This window comes from Simochromis diagramma, unplaced genomic scaffold (assembly GCF_900408965.1).
Source record: "Simochromis diagramma unplaced genomic scaffold, fSimDia1.1 OVJJ01000343.1, whole genome shotgun sequence".
NCBI lineage: Eukaryota > Metazoa > Chordata > Actinopteri > Cichliformes > Cichlidae > Simochromis > Simochromis diagramma.
In genome coordinates this window covers 13,472,571-13,500,193 of record NW_024386831.1, presented here as the reverse complement: position 1 = coordinate 13,500,193, position 27,623 = coordinate 13,472,571, and the positions used below count along the sequence as shown (strand labels likewise).

General features: G+C 37.3%; 1 protein-coding gene across 11 annotated transcripts in view; it reads right to left on the bottom strand.

Moving 5' to 3' along the window:
• Positions 1-22,666, bottom strand: part of LOC120731156 — a 102,548-nt gene extending 79,882 nt beyond the window's left edge. Inside the window, exons 1-7 of one of the 11 annotated variants that reach the window (XR_005695308.1) lie at positions 22,321-22,663; positions 21,725-21,797; positions 21,310-21,357; positions 18,219-18,295; positions 12,887-12,947; positions 11,927-12,084; positions 11,160-11,466 (exon numbers count right to left, since the gene is read on the bottom strand). The gene's annotated coding sequence lies outside the window, so the exon portion shown is untranslated. The other 10 variants (XR_005695310.1, XR_005695305.1, XR_005695303.1 and 7 more) reach the window with 10 other exon arrangements.
• Between the last annotated feature and the right edge of the window lie 4,957 nt (positions 22,667-27,623).

Below are 27,623 nucleotides of genomic sequence, written 5' to 3'. Positions count from 1 at the left end.
TATGTTAAGGATACTATAAGTGAAGTGAAGACAAGATGCTTCATCCAATTTAGCACCTGGAAACTGCCTTGTATAAGTGACTGCTTGCTTCACTACGAACAAGCCAGCTATGAAAGGCACGTCAAGACTTCTTTCTGGTTGCACCGTGGAGAGCTACACACTGTAGCTGCCTTAAAGGGCTGCTGCACAGAGGTGTGAGAGGTCCTCTCAACCAGATGTTGTGTGGATCAGTCAACAGAGCTAACGTGACACACTTTGTAGAGAATTACACTTCTACCACAGCGAGCTTAGGGCCTATATGGTCTCGCTAATAAACCTGGACCTTGTAATGGCTGTCTGATCACTCAAACGTAGGAGCAGTAGCAACAGGAGGACAAGGAAATGTCATCCAACATGGATAGAAAATGTACCTCCACCTTTGTTTAAGGTTCATGCGGGCTGAGTTTGATTGGTTTCTGTGTTTGTGCCAGTGCTGACTTGTTAGATGTTATACGCACCAGACTTAAGAGTTTTTTTTAACCACTTGGCCTGCTGGGGAACCTGGCTGTCCAATATAGGCAGGGTTTATGAATGAAGCTCTACTAGACCTTAAGGAGCTGCACTTAACATAACCTGAGCAGATGAACAGTAAAATAAAACTACTTATAATGGCCAAACCTAATGAATTGCAAGAACATTTGGCGGTATTATTCAAACGAGTGAATCAATAAGGCCAACTGAATGTTTTATTGCCATTACTATTGACAGATTTAATAAATATTAGAAATATGTTATTTTAACCCCCAAATATGTTGACTTCTGGACAAACTATTGGTTGGCGTTGGCATATATATATATATATGGATCAATGCATTGTTGATTTTGCTCTTTTCATAAGGTTTATTGACAATCCGAAAGTATTGATCGCCACACTTATCTTTATCTCCATGGTTAGTCTGTGGTCTGTACATACCTTTTGTGTGTAATATCCCATACATGTCATCTGTAAACAATAGACACACTGTGACATAATATCAATAAAGCAACAGCATAATATTTGCATATCACAAAGGTTCCACATGACAATTATTTAATAAATTAAGCCACCGATGTGTCTAAATGTCCCTTTCTTTTTACAGTTCTAATAATTATAATCCCTTTAAAAACTCCAGAGTTAATCCAAATGCCACTTAAGAAGACTTTGTTTGCTACACATGTAACAGCCACCGGCCTCTTGTGTCTTCTTCCATAGCTACTGATGTATTCTATGATAAAAAATAAAAGCCGTACTTATAAAATGCATGAGTGAATCAAAATGCTTACAAACTTGAAACAATCCATTATTATAGAAAGGATTGAATTAACTCCACTCTTGCACTAAGAATTGTTTGATGCCTTGAAAGATAATTTGCCATGTAATTCTTTTCACCTACACAGATGCACCAGCATACGAGGCGTACAGTTTTTGGTTTTTTTTCCTCCCTTACCATGATAACAACCATTAATTCATCAAGAGTAAATAAAATGTTTTGTTGGGAAGGGACATTAATTATCACATTCATCTGCTTGCTGTTCCAAACTGAGCTATAATGAAATGTGCTGTAATAGAGATTGCTCTTGGGGAGGCAAGCCGTTTATGAATCGCTAGAGGTGCAGCAGCTGCCTTCCCCCTTGAGAGATAGAAATTTATGCCGTATACCCTGCTGATTGTTGAGAAGGTAAAGAACCAATAGCAGCATGTTCAGAGGTTTAATTTAAAGTGTGTTTCTCACTAGGCTGCTCACAACACTTAATTAAACTCTGCTGTTTTGGCAATGACAAATGCTGTGGTGCAGGAGGAAGCTGGGCTGCTGTGACTGAGAGGCTTTTGTAATTTCTTTCATGTGCAGCGATGGCCAGATCCAGGTCAGAAACTGTAGAATTAAAGAACTAAACAAGATTCAGACATGGGGAATAGGAGGGCAAGGGGGTGGGCGGTTACAGTCATTTCTTTCGCAGGAACACATCTATTTTTCTCTCTTTTTACGTCCTCTTTTTCATTTTTGGAAAGTTTTGTCATAGATTTATGAGGGCTTAGCTCCCGTGCCTGGTTTCCCGCACGTATTGCCTTTCACACTGTCGTTTCCTAAGGCATGTGTCTACTTGATGGAGACTTCAACATTTTACTGAAAGGTATGATGAATAAAATGAATAGCATGTTCCTGCACAGAATATTGTTCCTATTATTTTTGTAATGGTCTGATCTTTCTATTAAGTCTCTTACCATGACTCTTGATTTGCAGAATCATATTTTTTACCACAGGAAACATTAAGTTTAAAATATTCAAGCAAGTGCGAAATTTAACTTCAGAGGTCTAACACACAACATCAAACTCAGAGCAGTCAACAAACTGACAGGGAGTGACTAATAGCTTTTTTTCAGGGTATAAATCCAATTCATGCCAAACAAAAATCTTATTTTGTTTCTGTAATGGTATGAACCGTATTACTGTGCATTTCATGAGATTCATTTAAAAAGGTGGAGCCAGTCTAGCACACAGCCTCTGCAAAGCCCTGCTTGCTGCCGTGTTATGAAGTCGCAGAACTCTGGCTATACTACCAGGAAATAACCACAAAGATGCCTGCGAGGCATAAACAGGAGCTGGAGCATTTCATTCAATAATGTAATCCATACTTTTAGGTAAAAGACTTAAATTCTTATGTACTTTTTTATTACTTGAGTGAATGGCACCACACATTTTTTTTCCTGTCACATGTCAATCTTTTTACACAGACCTTTACCACAACTGTATAAATAAGTAGTGTTTTTACTGGTACAAAGCAAATAACAAGTCACATGATACAATTTCAAGGTGTTTCCCATGAGCACAAGCTCCTCAAGATTTAGCACCTTTAAATGCTAATACATCCTATTTTAGTACATTAATCTTTTTCTTTTTTGTAGCCTAATGTTAGATACTATTATTAAACTCTATATATAGAGTCTGTAGCTTATGTTTTTGCCATTTTCTCAAGGCAAATTCTCTCTCCAGTGCAATACATTAATAGATATGGACAGACAATTAGAACTGTCTTCAGGAGCATGTAAGAATGTATCTACCCATTCATTTTGAAATTTAGTACAAAAACACCATTAGAGGTGAAAATATTGTGACTGTGAACGTGAGTATTAAATATAAAAACAGAAGCACGCATATGTAAACAAAACAAAACAAAAAAACAAGAAACATTGTGTTTATTTAGCTGCTCATATAGGGGATGCAAACAGCTCTATATGTATTTTGGTGTTCTGTAAATGCCAGGGAGACACAGCAGCATCCGTTGGAGTTAACGGTGCAGCACTTTTGTGTTCAGTAGCACAAATCATTAATCATGAGGCCGGCCATATTCTTGTAGTGCCTGTGCTTTCATTACTGGGCCTAATTAAACAGTTCTGTGAACTGGAATCTCAGATTCCTCTGTTACAGATTATCATTAATTATGGTGAAAGTGCTCAGAGATGTTGGACTCAATTATATTCTGCTCAACCCTGGCAGTGGGGTGATTCATTGTTCTGAGCACTCCACAGCCGTACTGTCTCTGCTTATCACCAACCTCCACTTTTGTAAATTGGGCTCTGCCAGCCAACAAACTAAGAATTATGTGCTGCTTTTTTCATTACAGACATGTTGGAGGAGCACAGACCAATTAAGGGTGGGATATTTTGTGTGGAGTGATGAGGCAGGCATTGGTGCAAGGAGATGGGGGTTGGATGGGGGTACTAAGGGAATGAGCTCACCACCATGCTTAAGTTGGGGCTTTATTGCCATGTGTGGTGGATCTCTCCACCAGGTCTATTGACTGATTATGCTAAGCATATTTTCTCAATATCTCAATGCTCTCAGTATTGTAATTGTAAAATTAGAATGTGGACAGATATGATACTGATATTTCGCTGCCAGTACTGTATACAAACACAGATTTTCAGTGTTGTGGAGAAGGGTTTAAGTGGAGATTTCTATTATAGTGGCAGCTTGGAGTGTGTCTAGCTGGGAGGAAAGTGATAACTTTTCATAATATTTGTGTATGACATGCAACTTTTTATGCAGCTGAACAATGTCAATATTACTTCTTTGGTCTTATGCAGGGTATGTGGGGGTCTATGATGGAAACAGTGTATGAATGAGATTATTGGTCACCTTTTTTGAGGGTCAGAGAATTGAGAGGAAAATCTGAATCAAAGGGAAGTCGACGTTCCAGTGGTAAGCTTAGGCCTTAGCGGTTTGTACAATTTCATATGCCACAGTAGGTAGTGATTTTAATATATATGAAAATCAGGGGGAACTGTGTGCAGGTGTTGCTTATAATATCACCAGTGGGAGATTTTACAAAGCAGGGCTGTTTTTGTTTCCTCCCACTACAGGGCTGTCTCAGAATGACTCAAAAAAAAAAAAAAAAAAAAAAAAATCAGTCTCACTTCCATTTACTTCAAAAATTAACACCTTGTGGTAAAAAGGGAGAGATGTGAGAGGAAGACAAAGCCCAATCTGAAAATGTCAAAATTTAATTTCACAGTATCTTTGTTTTCCTCATAGTTCCTTAAACTATGGCTGATCTAATCCCATAATTCCCTCGGCAAAGGGGCAAGAAATGGGATTTTTCCTTCAAGTGGCATAGCACCAGCTCATTGAAAATGTAATGCACTACTTCCAAGTCACAGGTCAGCCGGCAATCTGAATTTTAAAAGGACTGTGAATAATATTCTGTTTTATTTTGAAAATGAACTTTGTGGCCTCCATCCTGAATCCAATATATGTCTTAATCTTCTGGGTTCTTGAAGCTCACATCTATGGAAGAAGGCCTTTGACTCCTGAACCTAATAAGGAAATCACTTGTTTTCTCATCCGTCTTCCCAGTTTTATAGGGCCCGACGCAAAACAGTCTTTTATTTTAAAAGTATCAGATGAACTGTAAAATATGTGTTATATAATATCGAGGCATTTCTTCACTTTTATACGTACGGAAAAAACGTTACTCAAGAGAGCCAATACAACACTAATCTGTCAGTAAATATAATGATAATATTATTGTCATCATCATTGTTACCATTTTTTTATTATATTTTACAAATTCAGATAGGGTATCTTTTCCACAGTGCATCCTAAAGATGAAAAGATTATCATTTGGGCATTTATTGTTATTCTGAACTGAACGTGGCTGACAGTGGCAGTGAATTTCAGCGTTAATTACGCACTAACCTTTTCAGAATGGATATTTAGACATGCTGTGTCCTGCGACTCTGAATGTTTCAGAAATGAAAACATCCAACGCCCGATCAGTATCTACTCACATTAGCATAGTGTTTTAAAGCCCAGTGCCCTAAAACATGCCACGGAAATCCTCTCCTATTTATCTTAAAATAGCCACTTAACTTTGACTGACACTAATTCTTACTACATGAAACTGTAGAAACCCCTCCATTTCCCCCTTCTGTCTCTGTCAGAAAATTACAAAAGACAGAGTTTGTGATGTCCCCAGTGTGCAAATCCTTTTATTCTGTCAGATTACAGCATTTGATATGACGTAGTGCGGCATTCTGGCCTCACATGCCTGCCAGAAAGAAGGAACCTGTCAGCAGCAGAGGAGAGCAGTGCAGATCATCACTCTGACTGATCCACAGGCCCAGAGACTGTCATCTCCTCCGACTGTACAAGTCAACACAAATAAAAGTGAGGAAGCAAAAGCCATAATGACTGGGAGAGATCCAGGCTCATTGTGGCCATTACTTTTATTCAAACCTTACAGATGACATGATGTGAAAAATGAGCCTGTGTCTAGTCGGGTGCCCATTAGTGAGTGAGCACATTATCTCCCCTTTTTCACATTGAATCTCCTCCCTGCATGCAGTGGCAGATGCTCCAGAGGAGTCACTCACTTTTATGGGCTTTTGACTGCAGTACTCTTTTAAATACAGGGGCCTCCACTAGGCAGAGATGATGTATGGCTGTCAGTGCTCTTTACCTCACTGACAGATGCCTTCAGTGGATCCCTGCTTAAACCTTCTGTCTAAAACTAACGGGGACAGCTAACCTCTTCCTTCACAGAGCAGACAAGCATGCATCAAATTGATTATTGCTGGAGAGGGGGTGATTTCTAAAAAATCTCTATTACCAGACAATTACAGTGCAATTTACTTAAGTACAGTCTGAAGGCAATCATGAAATACAATTCCCCAAAACCCAAACGAGTACTATACTCAGAACCTAAAAATTATAAATATTGAATCTATTATATGGAGTATAGGAGAAGATAAATTTGATTACCACAAAATGAAGATGGACTAGCGGCCCACACAAAAAAGAAAAAGAAAAAAAGAGGAAGAAGACCCATTGAAGAAATGTTAAACCTCTCGATGCAGTAACACCGCTAATTGTTATCAAAAATCCCCAAGATGATGAAGGAAAATCGGTTACTTTATCAGATTACTATGTTTAAGACGCATGGAGGAGACTGACAGGAAGAAGAAAAAAGTGCTTCTTTTTCTTTTCCATCTGTCTAGGTGGCAAATTTATGTGGTACACACTCAGGAAAAAAAAAAAAACTTGCTTGGAGATATTTCAACCTATTTTTTGGCACATTTTCAAAGGAATGAAGCAACGCAAATTTACAAAGCCTCAACTTTGATATGAATTCTACAAATTTTTTCAGTGAACAGACATAACGGCAATTCTTTGCAGACTCTTGCCAAAACCCTCCGTCTGATCTTTTAAGGGCTGATGAAATGAATATGTAAAAAGTGGAACTGTAGGAAAATAAGAAAATGTGTGAAGTGAGAAATAAACATAATGTCAGCTGAGAAACATGTGAATAAATCCCCTTTTTCATTCCCAGTGGCCAGTCATGCATCAGTGTACAGTGTGCTGCAGTGAGCAAATATTCAGCAGCATGGAAACCCCCAGAGAAGGTGGAGCTTATTTTTAAAATAACAAACTTTATTCTACAATAAGAAATACATATAGATTCGGTGCTACAGAGCAAAGCTCAGAGGTTGTGTTCGGTGACAGGGAGCCTTGGCTTCTCTCAGGCATGAGTATGAACCACAGCCGCCTGGTTCAATCTAATCTCTGACAAGAAACAACAAGCCTTTGGGACACCCCTGGGGTCCACCTCAACACCACACAACATCATAAGCAGCTCAACTCAGAGGGTTAGATCTACTGTAGCTGTCAGGGGAGAAATATGTTTCCATTTTACTACTTCAGTGGCAAGGAAGACCATACAAATGCTCCTCTATTGCCTTCACTATTGCTCACTCGTTTGAATCTCTCTTTTCTCTCTTTCGCCTCTGTCGGTTTTCTCCCAGCACACATACTCAAGGGGTTCCTTGGTGACTGCGTCCCATTACTAGCAAATGACAGCTGCACAACAGAGCTGAATGTCCCCAGTGACTCTGTTCACCACATTCCCAAATCCAGAAGTGTGCAGGATAAACAGGATTTGGTAGTTTCAACCCAATTCACTTCTGTCTGTTAAATTAGTCATTTGAAAAAAGTTGTTCCAGGGATCAACAGTTATGCAAAAATTGTTATAAGACATTAATATTTTCCTGAGAGAAATTACAGCATTTTATCATTCCCTTGTCCAACACACACACAAACTTATCAGCTGAGTAATGTTAATTTATCAAAAGGTGTCAATACTTGTCAGTGAAGTACTAAAACCAAAGATATACAGAGAGCAGTTATGCATACTTAGTTTCATAATTTTTAATCAATTCCAATTAGTATATTTGCAAATACTGACAATATGAATGGTATGTCAATATTATATACTGTGGTATCTAGGCCATTTTTTAAATTATATGTTTATAATTATTACTGATTCCAATAAGCCTATTTCAGTAACAGTAAAGTCAATTGCAACAGGCTGTCATTAATTTCAGCAGCAAGGTGACTAGGTGACCATTTTATCTGGTCACAGACAGTAAATTTCAGTACCACAGGGTAATGTTAATACCATCAGGGCAATGCCTGTTATGCACAGAAGGCTTCACAGTATAATAGTTTATAGACGCAAGTTACTGTTGACTGTTCACATTGTTCACACTGTTCAGACAGTCTGTTCCACTGTCAGTGTTTATCCAAACATACTAAGTTCCAGTGATTCCACAAGGATCTCAGGCATGATTGTGTTAATCACCTGACACACCTGATTTACCGATTCATTTTCCCCATTCATCTTGGGCAAATGTAGCGACAGCTTGCAATCTGTTTGTTTTGAGTTGTCAAAAAGGAACCAAAGGCATGTATCAACACGGAATAAATGCTACTGCAAGATGTCACCGGCTGCACATGAGATGATGAATTGCAATCATATGTTAATCAGTCGAAGTTGCAGTGATGAGTTGTTTACATGGCGTTCCGTCACGAACCTTGGGCTGCTTTATAGATATGGGTTCTCAAACTGACAGGAGCAGGTTGCCATTTGTGGTACTAATGAACAGCCTTAACTTTTTTTTTTTTTTTTGTTCTTTTTATCTTGTTTGTTTTCCAGCACCATAGGAACAACTAAAAATGCATTTATGGATTAAAAAGTGTCTTCAGTGAAAAATTAGCTGAGTTTGCTCATGCGATTATAATTACTTTCTTTAAATTTGGCCGCTTGTTATTGTTGTTACAAAATGTATGCACGACGAGCGCTGCTAAGACTGCCTGACAATACTGCAAAACCAGTAGCGTTTTCATCCTTCATCACTCACTGTATTGCTCTCTGACATGCATGCAAAACCATGTAATGTATGTGTGGGTGTGTGCGTGTCTGTTGTGGAAAGCTGGCCACAGAGCAAACAGCAGTAGGTCCAGCAACAAGGTCAATACTAGCGTAAGTACCTTTTTATTTCCCTAGCCTCCCACAGTGTTAGATCCCACAGTTTGTCCAGCAAACGTACTAATGACTGGGATAGCCTTTCTGCTTTGCTTTTGGTTTCCATTGGTAGGAGAATGGGCAGGAGCTAGCTGATACTTTAGTAATTAGAGGACACTAATATGACAACACATACACAATCTGTAGACTAATATTGAGATAAAAGGGAATTAGGTACAAGAATCAATATCTCAGATATTAAAACGACCTTAGTATATATATTAACAATATTTTAGCACATAATTTAAAAAGAATATCTAAAATATAATTATTCTCTTCTATTATTAGTATTCAATAACAATATCTCAGAAGTGACCTAACTGTACCTGAAATTTTCTTTAAAAATAAATGTGGAGCTACTTCGTACGGTTGATAAAGCAACATTATTATCAGGCATATTTTCATGCAATAATTAACAGCACACTACTTGACAACATTGGTGGCTCTGCAATCTTGCATCCTGTCCTACTGGCTCAATACAACCTCTGTCAGTCATCTAAAGTGTACAGTAATGCTGGGGGGTTATATTTGATGCACTGGCATATTATTTCTTCAAATGCTGCTATACAGAAACAAGTAAAACAAAAAAAAAAAAAAACACCTTCATGTTTCAAGAGGTGTAAATGTATTAAATTACTTCACGCCAAGAACACCATGCGTTCAGGAGCAGCCTGTATTAGATGCACACCTTTTTTCATCATATCGCAAAACAACTGATATCAGACTTCAAATTAATAACCCACAATAACACAACAAGGGACACTAGGGTCATTTCTGGTCATGCTGCATCTGTGCCGATATTATCAGCCAATATTCATTTACTGATCTATTGGTATCAGCATTTAACTGCCATTAAATGAAAGTAAAGAAGAAACAAGGAGAAGGTCTCTCAACAATGTCATCAGTGTTGTTGCATATTTCGTCCACCAGAGGGCACTTCTCTATTGGCATCACATGTTTTTGAATACCACAAACACAATAATCAGCTAATCTGAATAGAAGCAGGTAGAATAACAATAATAATAAAAGCTACACTTAAAAAATGTAAGAGAAATCTGTTTATAAAAATCAGTTAAGAAAAAAAAAAATAGTCCTATATTTCATAATATCTGATTTCAAAAATCACCAAATATCGGTATCAGTATCAGTCGTAAAAATTCTGTATCAACTGGGCTCTAGAGGACATGGCACTATATGGCATTACATTTAACCAAAAAAAGCATGACAGGCAGAAGGTTAAGCTTTGTGTCAAACATTTATTTTTTGATAAAAGACTCAGGGTAGAATATTTATGAGTTTTCTTGGGTGATTTTATTTTAAGCTATTTATGTTTCATTTCTTTTATGATGACATTCAAGTGTTTAGTGAGCTATTGTAAACCTTTATAAAGCCACTTTTTTGCAGGAATAGTAACAATAATAATAATAATAACAGTATTGTGACACACTGAAACTGCCAGAACCTTAAAAAATTACTGTGATGTCAATTTCTGCCCAGCACTAATGCACAGCACACTGCAAGTGAAGTATAGCGCTGAAAGCCCATGAAGTTTTTAACTGTTAGCTGATGCTGCCTTGAGGACTTGATCAATCCTGCTTAATGAAAATAGCCATGACTCTCTAAGGGATTTATTAAATAAGTGAAAATGCAAACAAGGTAATATTTTTAGAGAACTGGAAGTGACAATATAATGAAAGTAATTATAACAGTATATGAAAAATGCAGCGAGAGGCTGCTGTGTGTAAATAAATTAGAATCAAGAGTAAATAGAAACATCACAAGCACAGACACACTTATAAACTATGCTACAACTAAATTGCTTCCACACTCCATGGGCTCAATATGCGATTTAAAAGAACCTAGCGGTGGCAATATTCCTCTGATATGGTGTTTAGTTTTAATAGGAACCCTCAGCTCAAATATGAGCTGACAAACACAGCAAGACAAACACAGTCTCTCTCCGGCAATGAAATATACACTATCAAATAGACCTGTACCTTTTTGAATCCGCCGTGTGGGTGAAACTAAAGCGCAGAACAAACAGCATTCTGATATGGCTTTGAGGGTGATAACAGCGTCTGACAGGGTGGAGAGAGCAGCCTTTGGGCTCGGTGCGAAAACACAACCTGTGATTGACATGATTCCCTGGCCTTAGAGAAGTTTACCTTTTAATAAGAGCTCAGAGAGGCCCTCTCAACAGCCTAGGCTCTCACCGACAGCAAGGGACGTTTGGGGAGGTGTATGTGCATATGTATTTATGTGTGTTAGGCTTATTTGTGTGCATGTGTATCGACCCACATGTGTATCTGTGCCCACTTGTAGCAGATTTCAATCAAGGATTTCAGCCATGCCCAAATATCCCTTCTCTTTTGGGCTGAGTTGTTTGAAGAAAATGAGTGGATTCAGGATCAAGAGCCTTTCTGGAGGAATTTAAGTCTGTTTGAGGATTATGACTTCTTCATCCTGTACAAAGCCTGCAGAGAGAGCTATATGCTAGCCCTTGGTGGCCGGGCTTAGCAATGCATTCCAGACTGCGATATAGAAGAGATAAAACCCAGGAAAGACATCACAGCGTTGGGCACAGATCTGCAAAATAAACAGGGAAATCTGAACCTTTCCAATTTTCATGTTGAATAATTCTTTCATGGTTTTAGAATATGCATGCTTAAAAATGTTACAGATGTGCTGTAATAGGAGGATATGTGGGAGGGTGAAGAAAGTTTTTCCTAGTAACCTCAAATAATACTGATGAAAACACTGCTCTTTAGCTGATAAACATAATTGCAAGCCCGCTTACTGCCTTTGTGAAATCCTGCAAACATTTCTCTGTACTTCTGACTCATGATTTCCTCTTCATGCCGGGGCTTGTTTCTTTGAACTCATCAAACTGCTGCAAAAGCCACACCTCTTTTCCTCTGACTTATAATTACAATTATCACGCCAACACATCCCCTGCCAGCTCTGCTCAGCATCTTCAGGTTTCAGCCAGGCTTCCTGCAGCATTGACAACATGCCGGATCTATTTCTGAGAGATGCCACAACTAACCTAGCCTCCAGTGAAAGCCACAGTGACTGTGAGGGCCACCTCGCATAAACTTCAGCTGATGAGAAAATAATGTCTGCACCGCGGCCAGCTACTTCTGGATCATCTCTGGAGCGAGCGCTGCTCAAATCTGTCATTATTTACCCTGTTTACAGCATAACCTGAAAGCAAAACAAGAAATCAATAGAAAATGGGGACAAATTACTGTAAGCATCAATATTTAAGACAGCTGAGATAAAGGGCTCTGAGCTGGTAATAGATTCTTTCCATTTACCATAAGCTTATTGAGAAGAGGGTTTGTCAATTGCTGATAAGCCCATTAGTTAGTTGTTGATAAAACAATTTAGTATCATTAAAGCTCTAAATATAACAAATAGAGCTTGTTAAAAGATAAGATTAATATCTAGCAATCATGTTGCCTCTCTTTTCTGGTGCATTTCTTTATTTTGACATAAACTTCAATGTAATTGTGTAGCTCATAATGAGAATTTACAGCAACATTATGCAGCAAAATCCAGTGAGTAAGGTTGTTATGCAAGAAATGATCCAACTTCTGATACCAAGTTGCCTCAAACTCTGACATTACAGAACAGAACGTTGATCTTGCCTGTCTACCAAGAATAATGAATATTACCACTAACTATTAGAATGTTAATACCATTATAAAGTATATTATTAATACATCGCACACCCAAATGTCCCAAGTACTTAAACAGATTAAGAACTGTAAGCTTAATTTTCCTTATAAATCCTACTAACTTGAATTATTTGAGTTCCTGGGACATTTTCTTCCTATTTAAGATGTAACTGATTGACTAAGCAAAAGATACGTTTTGTTGTTATGTGGACTGTGTAAGGAAAGTTTTTGCATTAGTAAAATATTATGTATCTTTTTCAAACCACGTTGTTGTATGTTTCTTCCATTATGTTTTCTTTTTATTTACTCAGGCTGTGTTTTAGTACCTTAATGTTGGATTAGAGAAGCAGTGGCACCATAGGTGGAGTGACACCCCTTTGCTGGTATCTACACAGAGAAAATTATTTCTGATCAGAGAAATTCCATGCATGACAAAAACAATATCAGCACATTGATTTTACTCACGCTACAGTCCTTTTGTGTGTTTGTGTACCTTTAATCCCATGGGGTATGACAAAAATGATCATGATAAGTAAAAATTAAAATGCAGCATGTAAGCCAAGTACAGTTTACAGTGATTTTGAGAGTAAACATGCTTTATTCAGCAATAAAAGACACATAATAGAACACACACATAGACAGCTAAAACCTCCTAACAGTATGTGAATCTCAAGAGTGCTTTGCTTTGTTGTGAAGGTTACCTGACTTTGCTTTACCCCAGAGCAAAGAGACTCAACTCGCTTCACTCTTACATCTTTTGTTCTTGATCAAGTTTACTAAACCCCGTACAAAATGCAGCCAAACGCACGAAGCAAAGCGATCATCCCGGGCAAAGGAAGCTATGAACGAGCAGGAAAGAGGAAGTAGCATCTCCAACAGACAGTCGCAGCAGGGCACGGACTAACTATAGCCACATCAATGACTAACTCTCACAGCAAGGACACCTCCCTTCACTTTGAAAAGAAAATAAATTAAACAACAAAGGGGGACACTGACATTCACAGCCTTTCAGTTTTATTGCACCAAATAACTACTCGTCATACTTCCAGCACAGGATCATTGTTAAGTTCAGTCCATAAAAACAACACGAAGAAGAAGAAAAAAACATTTTGAGAACAAGAAGTTTTCTTCCCAGCTGGAATGATGATTGCTTTATGAATTTGTAGTTGATGTAGAAAAAGGTTCCCTCATCTCCTGGCCTAATATGGTCATTCCAACACAGGAGGACACCCATCTTTGTACTTCTTCATGCATTACACACACAATCAATAATGGAAAAATATACACTGTGAAAGGCCTTAGTTGCACTGCCTACAAGCGGCATTGATTAATGATTTTGTGCCAGTTATGACAGCAAGGTGCATGCAGTGAAGAGAGTGGAAGGCCTTTTTAATAGTGCAAGGAGAGAATTAAATCAAACCCAGGAGGGCCTCCACTGGAAAGGAGAGATGCTGCATCTCTCTGCTCTAAATCACAGCTCTACTTAAGCCCAGCCTTCTCTTTCCCCATTTTTCTACATTATCAAAGGAAACCTGTCACTGCTGTCTATGGTAAAGTTTACAAATCATGATTTATCAGAGAGAGGATCTCTAAACACCTGTGTGAGAAAATAAGCATCCCCTGCATTATTATTTATAGGCCAAAAAGTTTGTTTAGTCTTCCTTTGACTTGAGAAAGCGTTTCAAAACTTTGAAATCCAAGTTTTGAAAAATGCATTTAAAAAGCATTTGATTCCATTTGCGTACCTGCATATGTCATGTCCAAACAACGTCTCAAGTCGTTAAGTCGTCAGTGCAAAAACAAGCAAAATGCAGCTTGATATTATCCCAGAGTTGGCTAAATTAAATTTAAAATTCCGCAAAAACAAATTAATAAATAAATAAAATACACTAGGAAGAGAAACATGTCTAGCAGATTTATAACCTCTATTTTCTTTTCAAAAGGCTGGAGATTCTCAAATAGCCATGAGTCTTTATTTCTAACAACATAAGGGAATCCTAAGGATCCTCCTATGTCTGCTGCTAGAGATGCAAACATCACACTTAAAACCTGCAATCCATACATTTAGCTCAGACATCTCTAAAAAAAACAACATTTTAAATACACAGTACATTCTGAAATAGTCCATTACTTATTTTTAAACCTTTATGTCTTGAGAGCCCTAAACCACAACCCAGTTTTGAGACACTTTGTGCAGTGCAAACCGACAAAGCCGCAGAAGCTGGGGAGAGAAAATCCTTCTTACTGGCCACCAAGGCCAGTCGCTACCAGAATACTCCAGAAAAAAGCAGCAGCCCGAAAGCCATATAAAGAGAAGAGACGAACCCAGGGTGATGAGCACTCACTCTGTCTTCTCTTTGTTCCTAATACAGAACTTTCTCCAGGCATGAGCTTTCTGAGTAAGATATATACGACAGAATAACCACAGTGCTTTGTTTGTATAGAAAATACATTAGGATAAGACTGCTGCAAAAGTTTGAAAATGCCATTGGGGATTAGTGTGTAAATACACATTGTTGATGGGAAACTGATGTCATTAGAAAAAAAAAAATATATATATATATATATTATTTTAACAAAGACTGTAATTAAATAGAAAACACACATTCTACACATGTGCACTTAAAAGGAAGCAGATGTAACACAAACACTGAATATGAACATTTTTTTCCTTTTCTATTATTTTGTTCCATTAATATTTCAGTTTAATAGTTAATAATATTTTTTTTCATATCAATGCCTAAGAGTGTGATGTGAGCTGATTTGTGTTGTTAGGTTAATGGCCTGTGCATTTCAAATGTTTCACAGTAACATTTGAAGACAACTGGTAAAAGTGTCCACTGACTATAAATGAACAGAGCTTTAAATCCACCACACTTCCTAATGTAAAACAATTTCTTTTAAATTTAAATGGGGGTTTTTAATAACCATAACCAAAGCAAATATCAGTTAAATAATAATTTCATAATTTCCCAATCTTTAAACACTGACCAGGCCTGAAGGTTAAAGAAATCACAAACTCCTTTACTATTTAAAAAATGTTAAAATATTTATACGAGAAAAAAACAAAAACGAGGGCTTTGGGAAGGGGAAAAAAGCAAACAAGAAAACCGTTGCTCTAAGGGAAGTCCAGGCTGTAAATGTGCACAATATTCCACATTATATACATGTCATTTCAGAGTGCGCTCCAAGTGACGCAGTGTCAAATCTGTGTGACAGATTTAGGTGAACGCTGGTGAAGGCAGCTCTGCGTGGGGAGAGCGGCTTAGGGCTGACTCAAGCAGCCAGTACAAGATCTCCAGCAGGCAGAAAGGAGCCCTTCTCAGTGCGGAGCAGATGCCTGTCCAGCCCACCAACACCGAGTGCCAAGCAATAACCTGACACCATTGCCATCTTCTGACTATATTCACACATGACTCTTGGTATATACTGCGTATGGCGAAACACTGACAAGAAAAGAAAATGCAAAGGAAAATTTAAAGCTGCTTCAAAAGGCTAAAGTCGAGTGTTCTATAGATAAAACCAATATTAGGAGGTTTTTTATTTTAGTAAGACTGAATTGGTTCAAAAAGTTCATGCTTTTCATGATATATACAGAGATGTGAACTAAGACACAGAGCCAGTATGTTGATTTCTAATGTAATGTCTCCCTCTTTAGGTGGATATTGTGTGAGTCTTTCAAGAGTCCAAAACAAGAGGATTTGATTTTGACTGAGGACTACTTTTGTCATTTTTTTTTATAAATAAAAATAAATCTGTGTTTGTGTATTTATTTATTTTTTTTTTCACATAATGTTTTGTGTTTATGTGCAGTGAAATTTGAATTTAAAAAAGTACCTGTGGACATTTTAATTGAACTATGATGAGATTTAACAGTTTATTTTGAGGTAGAAAGCAGTTGTTTACGCTGAAGTTTAGATGTAATAGTGCTCTGAGAGTAGGATGCTGGGAAGTTCATTCTGAAATCTGGGAGCTTCCTGACATCTAGTGGACAAAACCGAGACTTCGCCCATGCTAGTACAAGGCAGCTGCACTTTAAATGCAATTTTAAAGGGTACATTTTTCATTAACAGTGCATATCTAGCCAACATATTCTGGCAGCTTGCAGATACCATTTAGGGTTGTGGGGTTTTGTTTTCTTTTGTTTTAAAAGCTTAAATGTTTAAATTCCATTCAGGCATATTCATCACAATAGTAGTAGAGCCTACAGTATTCTTAGTACTTAGTACTTTTTTTAATACATTATGAATCTTCTTCCGAATCTATCACATTCACCTTTATCATACATTATAGGTACAAAGATAATAATAATCTAGGAAGACAAATGAACCCAGGGTAAATACACATATGTAGAAATATGAGATACAGGAGATTGTTTTCCAGCAATAAAAATCTTTTTGCATTTGAAAAACATGGTGGTGAGAGCCTGTTCTCCTGTATCCACATGGGCCAGAACAGCTCACAGTTATTGACTAACAGTGAATTGTGATTAAACTAAGAAACTTTGAAGGAAAATGTCAGAAAATCTGCATAATAACAAATCGTTCTATCAAAGAACGGTCAGAGCTAATGTTTTGGAATCGCCAACTTATAATTCAAACTAGGGCTGGGCCATATCATACCGTTCACGGTAATACCGGTATAATGTTAGGCAATGATAAGAAAATGAAATATCGCGATAGAATATGGGTAAACACGCATGCGCAGTGCCTTTGTTTTCATATGCACATGGCGGAAAAAGCATGGCGGCGACGGAGAATGAGGAGGGCGAAAGCGGATCGTTGAATGAAACGGATGACCAAAGTTTAACCAAAAGGTATCTCCAGTGGAAATTGGCCGACATATCCAAATTCCACTGGAAATACCTTTTGGTTAAACTGTCAGCAAGGAATTTGCATTTGCACTGTTAATTTTTTTATATACCTGTTTAAGTGAAAATACATTGATGGGGTTCTTTTGCACTAATAAAGTTGTGGAGTTGTAAAGTATTTTGTCTTGCGTCACTTATATCGTTATCGCAAACTTTCAAGTATATATCGTGATAAATATTTTTGGCCATATTTCCCTGCCCTAATTCAAACCCTAATGCAATACAAATGTCAAAGCACCTCACAGAAATGTGAGAAAGCCAATCAGCAATTTTTTGAAGTTGGTCAAGGATCACTGTAGTACTTTACTCAATGTAAACAAAAAATAGGCTCAGAGACCCAATCTGTAACCATCAAGCTACCATGGATAACAAAGGAAAGATTTGTACAACAATTACTTGCAGTTGCTCTGACAGTGAGTACTAAAGTCCCATTCACAGGCCTAGAGAAGGATCAGTAACAAGAATGGCGGCACTCACTAGCCATTGGTTGCAAAGAGGTATATGGTGCTGTACCGAAAATCTCATTGTATACACAAGCTGATAAAACTGCAGTTGGTTTGGTCACTAGCCTGTTGCTGCGGTCACCAGTAGCTTGTATAAATGACACTGACTTTCTGCAAACTGACACAAAACTTACCAAGCAGTACTGAAAACACAAAAGAAAAGGAGAATGTTCACCTTCAAAGTAAAGGTGAAACTTTTACTTTGAAAGCAAACATTCTCTGCTTCTGGTCAGTGTCAATTTCAAGAGTCACTACAGCTCATAAAGAAAATAGAATTTTTCTTACCAGAGGTTATCATGGGTACGGCCTTAATTGGTGGTTAATAGGCTCAGACTCCCCTGCCACGAACGAATGGACGGATGCTGCAGGAATAAGTATAAACAGAAATGTATGACCTTAAAAGCCTGTCCATCTTTACCTACAATTAAAGTTTGTTAAAGACTCAGTTAATCAGTAAAGTTGTAGTTTTACAAACAACCTACCTTAAATGTTTCTTTACATTGTTCAAAATATATCATTCATCAAGCGTTCTATATTAAATTATTATGGGACAGGTTAAGGGTAATTTAACACCAATTTCACTTCATGCTGGCCAATTAATAATAATAATAATAATAACAATAATAATAACAAAATACTACTATTACTACTAATAATAATAAAAATAAAACCAGATGGTATATTTGAAACTATTAAACAGCCTGCTGCTTACATAAACCGCTGTCTAAACTGTTCTACATTTAGTATAACATCGCAGCTATTGGATACAAGATTATTTTATAACTAAAATTACTGTAGGGCTTCATTTTGGTTTGGGCTGTATTTCAGCCACAACACATGTAATTAACTCGACTAATAAAGCAGTCATTACCTCAATAATCAGTCATCTTGCAAATATTGAACGTTTTGTGAGTTTCATTTTGTACTTTTCTCCCCAAAGTCACCTTGACATTAGTCCTTCTCACTGAGACAGAGCAGCAACATTGGATAGATGGAAAGCAAAGAGGACAGAAATAGAAACTAACACAAAGAACTCATTTTGTTTCGTAAGTAAATGTAAATTAGTCTCACATTCTGCTTGTAAAAAAAGGACTAAAAATGCCTAAAGGCCTACTTAAGATAAGCTAGCAGACTGTTAAATTAAGTTCAACTTAAAGCAGTCCAATTAGCCATTGGAGTTTGACCAGAATATTAAAGAAATTCAAATTAAAGTGTGGACAGGTAATGTTAATGAGCTAGAATGCGAATTATTTCTATTTTAATGTAGTTATTAAAGAAGACAGGTCCACACATAATCATCCATTCATGTTAATGCTTCTTTTGAACACCATCATTTAATGTTTTACTGTAATGACCTGGTCATTTTGGAATATTCTAGCAGCTTATGCACATGCAGAGACACAGACACACAAAAACACATGTGGGTACATCCTGGACAGGTTACCAGTCTATCACAGGGCTAACAGTAAATAATTTACTTTTTGTATGACTTTGTTTGGGTACTGACAGCACTGGTTAAAGCAAACAAAATATCCTAGCTTGGTTTGTTACTCTGTGAGTTGAAAGAAGCTTTTATTTAGACTTACTCGAAACCACAATCTTTTTGTTAACTACATCAATGTGGATTTGACCACAGACTATCGGTTTCCAAATTCTGGTCTCTAATGTAAAAGTTTGTACACCTCACCAACACGCCTAAACCTTCCATCGACTCTAAGGCAGTTTAAAGATGTGGTACTTCTTTCATTTAAAACATTAATTTTTCATAAAATGGAGTCCAGCCAAAAGTTACAATGCCAGCACAACATAATTGGGAAAGTAATGAAAGTGAATGTGATTTCTGAGAAGTGGCTAAAATTATTCTTCAGAAATGATTCACTGAAAAACTGTTAAATAATGAGTCAGTCATTAGTGCTTTTCTTGAAAGATCCACTTAATTCTTACAAGTTTCTAAGGGCCACTTAGATACACAACTTCACAGGATTAAAAAGCGTGTGCACCACCTCTTCAAAGAATGGTTCTGACACGTGTGGATAGCTGGGTGAACTTTAACTCCATCTGTTAACTGGAATTAGTTATAGCTGTTCTAGAGTCTGCTAGCCCTCTGTTAAATGGTGAAATGGACCTCTTCACTGCCATCGTGCTTGTGGTGCCTTTTGGAGCAATTTGGAGTCATTTTACAAATATATGGCCTGATGTTTGGTTTAAACTGTCCAAGAATTTTACTTGTGGAGAGTGGAAAAAAATAAATAAAAATGAGGGACTTTTGCTAGCTGTCCTTGATTTTACTTCTACTACTACTTTCCAGCAACGGTGGCAGGAGTACAGACTTTCTTTACTTAATTAGAACTACAGATACCTGTGATTAAAAATACTCGATTAAATACTGAACTATTGAAGCAACTTATTTACTTAAGTAAAAAAAAGTGTAGCCTCTGAAATGTACTAACAGTAGGAAAGTAAAAAGTAGCTCTTTGAAGGACAGTTCTAATAACCCTTTTTGTAAAAAAAGTAACTGAACTTGTACTATAATAATATAATATAAAACAATATTAGTAAATGGAAAGGAAAATATTATTTCAATCTAAATTCTAATTCTCATGAAAGCTTCGATCTGTTATGTAGGACTCATATGGTGAAAGAGTTTATTTTTATTTTATTTTTTTAAAAACAGCTATTTTCTGTTGCCTGTGTTGTAAAGGGTGACTCTGCCTCCACAACTAAACAGCAAAGTTTGTACAGTCAGGGGTTACAGTTGGATGCCTCAGCATAGGGAAAAGAATCACAACTCACAGTAATTTCTAATGTGAGCTTCAACAGGTTTTCTTAGTGTACATGCTGTGATCAACTGACCTGCTGCTCTTTGTGGATTTACAAAGCTAATTTCAACAATATGTAAGCAGTTTCATGAGCCATCTTGACTGATATCCATCCCCTACACTGACACTATACTGTTTATACTATCTTTATGCTAGATAATACACAGTTGGTATAAAGTTGCAATTCAGTTAATTAATGGAAGCATCATCAGCGTAAATGCAAATTTATCTCTGCTACACTTGATGTAACTAAAATCTGACCTTCAGCACCACAGCCACTGTGTATCAATCCAACACAGACCTTTACTCTGAATTCACCACAGTATTGCAAACTAACCTGTTTATTTTGGGGGGAAAAACTACCCAATGTTTTCATGCAACACTGAATAATAAAGTTAGTATAGTTTGTTTTGCAGGACTTTTGAGAAAATGAACATACATAATTTATCAAAACACATGATATGCAAATCAAATATATGAAAATTGAAAAAAGTCTGTAAAAATATTTAAAATTTTAATCTGCAGATTTAATTCACGTTTTACTGAGTAGCCCTTACCATTAAATACAACCCCTCTCTTCCTCTCCAGCTCTTTTCTTTCTGGCCCTGGGAAATGCAGCAGCTGGAATTTTAGCTAGCAACACAATGTGCGAGAAACTGCACACAAACAGTTTGCTGGTGTTTCTTGAGCAGACAGAAACGTTACATTTGAAATTACAGTATCTCCTAATTTAAAACTCCCCTCATGCGTCCCCAATCTTCTGTAGAGCTAGCTAGATGCTAGTAGCACAAACACAACTTGGACACCTGCACTCCTTCCGGCCTCCTTTAACTGCCCTACGAATGATACTGTTGAACTTAAACTAACAACTCGGCTTTAAAAGGTAAGGAGTAGAAAGTACAGATATGTGTTTAAAAATGTAGCGAGTAAAAGTAAAGACTTGTCGGTAATGCTCAAGTAAAGTACAGATACCTGAAAAATCTACTTCGTTACCTCCCATCTCTGGAAGTATGACATTACTTCCGTTGTAGGTTTCTTCACTTATCTAAGGGATGCAAATAGAAAAAAAAATTAAAATGAACATTTTGCACCCTATAACGTGCTGATTTTAGTTTCTGTGTTCAGGATGGGGTCACCATTACTGTTCTGAAGGCAGGACTGTGATGCAGTCTTCTGCCTCGCCACTAGAGGGCACGGCCGTTTTGTGAGTAATGTTTTGACTGGGATGAAAAATGGTGTTCATGGAGGCAGTGTGAATCACAAGTTATGCTCGGGAGCAGTTTATGTGGGTTCAATGAGAGTGTGCGTCCATAAGACTGAACCACCCACACACATACCCACACCCACGCTAAATCTGCCATTAAAGAGCTGAACGATCATCCCCTGTCCTCGTTATTTTCTGGAGGGTCATAGTGGCACTTGACCTGTGCACACCCTGCGATCACCACCGTAGAACTGAACCTCATATCAGAAATCATCATAACAATTACACTGCCAACACAACTTTGCACGCTGACTCAAAAGTAACCTAAAATCCAGAATGATATTAAAGCTCCGTGATTACTGACCCCAGCCCAGCAGTCAGACCATGAACTTCAGCAGGTAACGAAGGCAGTGATGAGCAGTCACGTTTGTAGCATAGCCTCCATTTCCGCCTGTGCAGTGCATGTTTCTTTGGTGTGGCTGTCGCTTTAAAGTCTCGGTGGGCTGGTTTTAAACTTGGCTTTTTGTTGGCCGTTTTGTGTCCACACTAAAAACTACAGACAGCTATGTTCCCTGATTAGTCCTCAGCAGCAATTATGTGATCGGCATGACTGAGGAGGACACTGAGCAGATGCGCCTATGCAGGTCAGACTTTTGGTAGTACCCCATATATGTCTTTGCAACCAAAAGGAGGTAATTCATCAGAGGTATGTAAACCTACTGTCTTATAAAATTATTTTAACATTAAAAATACTAATTATTACTGTGCTGAATTTGTCTTGTCCTTTGAGAAACTTTGAAGATAATTTTGTCGACGTGGACAAACTAAGATAAATATCTCAAACTTCCCATCACATCATTAAGCTGTAAATGCAGTTTTTCATGTTAACATCCTTGAAAATCTAATTGAGAAACAGTGGTGGGGACTCTTGAAACAGCAATCTGAGACTGGTAGAACAAGAAAATCATTCATATCTCCACACTCAAACAACAAACACATTGTAAGTGCCTGATGTGAATGTAATGTTTTTGGTTGATGAGGCACAACGTTTTTGTGCAAAAAATAGTGTCTTTTGCCAGCTCTGTGTGAAATTTCATATAATCTGAATTTTAAAAAATGTAGACAGGGTTATTTATTCTACATTTACCATATACTGCAAGCTGAATAGATTAAGTTGGATCTTACACATTTAAAAATTACATTTGTTGCAGAGTGAGAATATTGTAGGTATATAGTGGGTTAATAGGATTTACAAATGTCTCCTCCTGGAAAACCAATGAAAGTGTGAAATTTCACTTGTAGGTTTGTCTAAGGTGTTCAAAGCCTCAAATTAGTTTGAAACACGCCTTGGTGTGCATTTTACAGTTGGTAAAATAAGATTTGGGTTTTATATACAATGTTTTAGTTGAAAGATTTATGTCAACTTTAGCGAGGCTTTCACTTTGTGGATGCAGGAGACTACAGGCAACAAAAGGAAAGCCTTTGCTGCAGCAGTCCAAATGAAAAATTAATTTTAAAAAAACTCCAACAAACTAGAACCCAAACAACACAAAGTGTGACAGCAAAAACAGAGGGGGGCATGGCAGACACTTTGCTAAAGACTAAGGGGAAGACAGGAACATAAATACACAGAGGAGTCATTAATCAACAAGAAACATGAGCAGAAGACCGATGAAAGTAATTAACACATGAGAACAATCTGGGAATTCAGCAGAAAACAGAGACAGGAAGTAACAATTACAGGACATGAAAGAAAAAAGAATCTTCAAAGTAAAAGCGAAAGTAACCAAAATACAAATGGCAAGGAAACAAGAAAACACAGTAAAAAGGGAACACGAGAGGGCAAAGAAACTAAAGCTAAAACAAGACAAAGAGGAGGTGTAAGACGATAAAATCAAAGCAGGTCTGGAAGATCTAAACTTAAAAGACTAAAACTCGTAATATTTAAGAATAATAAAGAAATCCAAACAGGAATAACCAAGAAATAAAAACTGTCCAAATACAAAGAACCTCATAATATCATGACAAATATGACAACATATATGTATATAAACACAATTTTTACATCAGAACCTGAAAAAAAAAGTCCCACGATACCGATTAAGGTACAGCCTACTTATAATAATGGAAAATTACTTATATATATATATATACACACACACACACACACACACACACACACACACACACACACACACACACACATATACATACACGTGTGTGTGTGTGTGTATATTTTTTTTTCTTTTTTTGTACTGTTAGATCAGCTTTACTGTGAGGGAGCATCACGACTGCGAAGGTTTTTTCTTCTTTACAAAACAGCTTGACAACGATGAGTGAAAATCAAAAATAACAATATTCAGAAAATTCAATAATTACAAAATCCATAGTTTCAGCCTTTCACAATGTCTTTCAAAGGTTTCTTAATTTTAAAACTTGCCACAGTCATACAAATATGTTATTCATCCAATAAGGCCCTTAATTACATCAGTTTTCAAGAAATTCCACCTTGACTTTACACATTACCTGCAACCAGACTGTTGTGATAATTGTGACCACCTGGTGGCATTAGAGGAATATGTGATTGAATGGGGGGGGGGGAGAGAGAATTTTTTTTATGTGAATACTTTTATGGAATTGAAACAGCAGTTTGTTGTTACAGGAAACCATGAGATCAACACAGTTAACACTCAAAGACATTTGGTAAAGATATGAAAGTAATGATCACAACATAGCAAAATATCCAGTGTTAATGATTCTGGCACAGTATATACCAGACAGACCACTGCAGCCTACTTTGAAATTTCAGATTCCTCTGCAGCCCACACAACTATGGTCACCACCCATGACCCAAATGAAAAGGTTAACTGAAAGAGGCAGCTTTATTTGCTGTGCAAAGAAAAACAAACACAAAAACTAGAGACTGGGAACTAAGACTAGCAAGTGGACCAGCAACATGGGACAACATGACAGCAAGCAGAGGAAGAGACAGAGCACTAAATACACAGAGGTTAACGAGGGGATGGGAAACAGGAGGGAAAAACAGCTGGAACTAATCAGACTAACAAGCCAGGGAACATAATGCACACAGGATAGGAGACTATGAAAATAAAGCAGGAAACAAGAGACGCACAAGGACACGGACTGACTGAATACAGGGAACAGAGAAACAGACACTGACTGATGAATAAACATGGATACAGAACTTAGCATACTTGTTAGACATGACAGACTACACAGGGAGGCACAAAAGACAACAGACTAAAATGAACAAGAACCTAAGAACTAGGAACTAAACTGAAATTAAATGAGAACATAAGGAACATATAACACTGGGTCATAGACTCAGTACCATGGCAGTTTGCCTCGCATCTTGCTGGGATTATGCTTCAACTGAAATCCTAAAAAGGATAAGCTGCAGGTAAATAGATGGATGGATGCAGTAAGAGAACTGGATATTTTCATGGCAGCAAGACTGTCAACAAGTAATCAGAAAAAACTCGAGATGTTATCCAAACATTTTAAAGATAGTTGGAGAGTCGTTGTCAACATAACTAAAGCTTTATTAATCATGCAACAGTATTTAAAGCCACGTGCTTTCCAACATGATATTTCACCACAAATGAGGTGATTTGAAAAAATGACAGGCAACACCACCAGCTCATCTACCTTGCCTGAGAGTGAAGTATTGTATCAGACACTAAAAAATAACCTCTGATGGGGGAAGAGTAGTGTGTGTGACCACATAAATATAAGTCCAAAATAAAACCAAATATAAGAGAATGATGGCCTAGATGGTGACAGACAAGTACCACATATTGGTTTAGAAAAATGCTTAGGAGAAACTACAGGTTGGTCTGTGCTGGGTTGATGTTCTGAGTTGTCAGATTAATATTTTTCCTAAATGTCGAACAAAGTGGAAGGGTTCAGTACAGAAAGTTTTAAATAGTGTCAGTAACACTGCTAATCTGCACACATGAAATCAATATTTCTTAATGTTATCACTTTTGTCTCCTATCTGTCGCATCTCCTAAAAATATGTCCCAGATTAAAGTTTGTCAATTTTAAAATGGTTGGGGGAAATGGGATTTGGTAGCAGCAGAAAAGCTGCCACGCCCACATAATATCCAAATTCAGCTAATAACATAAAGAAAGGAAGGGAATGACAACAACTGAGGAAAGAACTTGGCAACCTTGTCACACTCACAGGAGAGTGCTGTCAAGTCATACTACTGTACTACCTGTCTGGAATGATGGAGAGGCAAATGATTAACAGCGACGTGATTTGAAGCCAACACACACTGCATTCAGTAGATTACACAAGACGGCTTCAACTTTGACGTGAAAGTGGAAATAGACAGGGAGATTCAAGGAGACTCTTCTTCTTCTTTGACTGAAAAACCCTCTAGCCCCAAAAGACCTAAGATAGAGATCATAGATAAATACTACTGATTCCAACAAGAAGCTTCAAAGAATAGTAGGTATCAATGTGTTTTAGTTTAAACTCTTAAATATTTTCCCCATTTTCTTTTAGTGCATTAGATGGCGCCATTGTCCTTTTATTGTGGTTATTTTCAACCCACAGTCATATTCACATATTTTTTAATCACCAATAGTGATTAGAGCACTCTGCAAAATTGATAACATTAGGCTGAATAGGGTTTCTATTTTAATTTAAAGCATGTTTCATGACAAGCTTTTGATGTGTGACCACTTTTTTCTATAATCATTAATACTATATGTGAGCAGAAATTGATGTTGGCTTATATAACAACCTCACAGCTGAATAAATATTGTCAACAGATAAAAGAATCAGTAACTACATCACAAATAATGCACCAAAAATTAGTTTAAGGTTATTTAGAAGACTAACATGAATATAAGTATAACTGTATGACAATACTTATGCTCAATTGCACGGCCAAACCATGCAAGAGATAGCTGGATCCTTTTGTGGATGTAAATAATTTGACTTGCCTCTTCTCTTGTGACACTTCCTGACTCTGTAAAGGCTGATTTGTTTGCTTCATGTACCCGCACAAGTCCAATGTTGTCATCTTAAATGAAGATCCATGGCACTAACAGGCTTACATCCTGCAGCCGCTTTGCCTTAATGTGTTCTTGGTGCACTGAAGGATCATCGTGCGTTCTCTATATGTGTATGTATATATGCTTTATAGCTTTTCCCACTTTTATGAAGGGTATCAGTGGTAAGCACACAGTGTCTTAATTTTGTGTAGGTAAACTATAAAGACTGCCACACTTAAAGTATATGGAGTATAGAGCAATAATATAAGTATAGACACACAAGTGGAAACATCATCACAGAGAAATTCATTTTTCCCCTTTTGGCTCTGTTGATTTCTTTACTTTTAACTATTAACCTGCACTGAAAAGAGAGATGGTGCTTAATGTAATAAGTAAAGTTTTTTATCCAAAGCCCTTTGATCCTGAGCACGCCTGTATATGATGTATCCAAAATGACACGCGCATATATGTCGTTAATAGCGGCCGTATAAACTGCTGTTTGTGCTGATGTTGAAAGGCAGGATCTCAGACTGCGAGATTTATTTGCATCTGTAGTTCGAATTGTTTCGATATGAATTTAAAACCAGTCCTTGGTGTACAGTACGAGCAGCATGAGGTGTTATGGACGAAAGAGAGAAG